At 41.5% G+C, this 2,091-nt stretch overlaps 1 pseudogene; it reads right to left on the bottom strand.

The window, feature by feature from the left end:
• Positions 1-369: 369 nt before the first annotated feature.
• On the bottom strand, positions 370-665 carry LOC102435551 (annotated as a pseudogene).
• Between the last annotated feature and the right edge of the window lie 1,426 nt (positions 666-2,091).

The raw sequence follows: 2,091 nt of genomic DNA, 5'->3' as shown, positions 1-2,091 counted from the left end.
CCACTTATCTCCCATTCCTCAAATAATATTTTCAGATGAATGCTATATTAGTTTCCTAGAGTCACCATAAAAATTACCACAAACTGAGTGGCTTAAGTAACAGAAATCTCGTCTCTCATAGTTCCGGAGGCCAGAAGTCAAAAACCAAGATGTTGGCAAGGCCATACTCCCTTCAGAGGCACTGGGCACTGTCCCTCCTCCTTCTTCCAACATCTGGTGGCCCCTGGCATTCCTTGGCTTGTGGCTGCATCACTCTAATCTCTGCCTCCTCTTCCCACGGTCTTTTTCTCTGTGTTTCTGTGTCTCAAATTTCCCTCTTTCTTATTTTTAAAACCAGAACATTCATTGCATGAATAATCGCTGAAATCCTTAAGATGAACTGGATGCTGCAACAACTGCCCTCCTGGGTTTCGGTGTTGCTCCTTCGTGGAACCCATGCCTGAACCAGTGGTGCACAATTTTCAGCTGCCCCTTCCAACCAGTCCCAGTGGTGTTTTGTCGATTAGCCTTGGCAGCCTCCAGTCACACTTCCTCTCCAGCTTGGTGGGGGAGCCACACTTGCCACAGGTGGACTTCTGAAGGTGGGAGGCTTTCGGGCCACAGCGGCAGCACAATGTATGCATCTCGTTGTGGCGCTTTCTGAATGACGTCATTCCCTTCGTCATTTTGCTTCTGTGACCAAGGCCAAAGAGGCCCTCTTCTTTAATAAGGACACCAAAAATTGGATTTAGGACCCACCCTAAATCTAGGCTGATCATCTGCAAAAACCCTATGTCTCAATAAGGTAACATTCACAGGTGCCAAGACCTGAATTTATCTTTTGGGAAGACACAATTTAACCCATGACAGATGCTGAAACAGCTCATGGATGATGAATTCTGTAATTCTAATCCCGAGGAGCTGTGAAAGCCCTATGAGAGGCACTGGGGCAGAGGGAGCCGAGCGCTATTTGTGGAGGTCTAATCTATGACTCAGGTTTTACTAATTAACCATCCTCCCAGCATGTAGCTTCTACAGGGAGAGAAAAGGGAAAGAGTGTGAAATCTGAAGCGGGAAGGTGAAGATCTGAAACTGTCTTCTCTGTGAGTGACCACGGTCCTATTTTCAATTCTCAAGTATTTCAAAGGCCCCATTTAAAAATCTTCAGTTAACGCATATCAATTTTTCATGCTTTGTTTTTCCCAGGATGTATTACACATGCCATTATTAAACCACTCATTTCGTAATAAGAGGAGATAATTTTAAGTATCTAGGTATCAACACGGAATCTTATTCAGCCTTTCATCCTGGGCACCAAGCATAACAGGCTTAGTCAGCCTTTATTAAACGCCGGCCAGATGGCCTGGAAGAGCTCACCCCCTTGTTTCAGTCTGATTGACCTCCATGGGGGATCGGGGGGGTAGTGAGGAGGGAGCTTGGTCACCTGAATCTCACACACACACACACACACATACACACACACACTAGTCTAACTTAAGAACTTCAAATGTAAGTCTAGGAACCCCAGGATACCCAGAAAGGTATATAAACATATAAAGTTCTGATTTACAAAAAAAAAATTTTTACAAAAAGATATATGTACCAACATATCTACTAACAACCATATCAATACAGCACTAGGTAATATTTTGAAAATTTTGTTATTTAGAGATGCAGAAAGTAGCAAGTTGCTGTTCACTTAAGTCTATGTGATTGCTAATAAGAAAAGTTCTCCTGTCTGTTCATCATCTATATTTACCTCAGTTGTGGAGTGTGTCTTCATGACAGCTCTGCGCATTTATCTATTACAGTTTTATAGCATTTCTTACCAATTGGAATAAACCCTTCAATAATAAATCGTATTCACAGTTTAACCTCTCTTTGTATTTGACTTTTAAATTTAGATATGGAAATATAGAGGTTTTCAAAAACTTTCTGTGTAACAAATCTAGCTAATCTTTATTAAGAAATACTTTCCATCACGTATACTATTTGGAAGTTCTTCCCCATCTAGACACTCAGTGGGTGCTGGCTTTCCTGTAAGTGTTATGTGTTTATTTTGAAGTAAACTATAATGCGAAAATTTTAACTCTGTCCATTTACTGCACTAAT

Source organism: Myotis lucifugus, unplaced genomic scaffold (genome assembly GCF_000147115.1).
Source record: "Myotis lucifugus unplaced genomic scaffold, Myoluc2.0 scaffold_217, whole genome shotgun sequence".
Taxonomy (NCBI): domain Eukaryota; kingdom Metazoa; phylum Chordata; class Mammalia; order Chiroptera; family Vespertilionidae; genus Myotis; species Myotis lucifugus.
The sequence above is the reverse complement of the archived record's forward strand: the minus strand, read 5'-3'. Positions and strand labels throughout refer to the sequence as shown.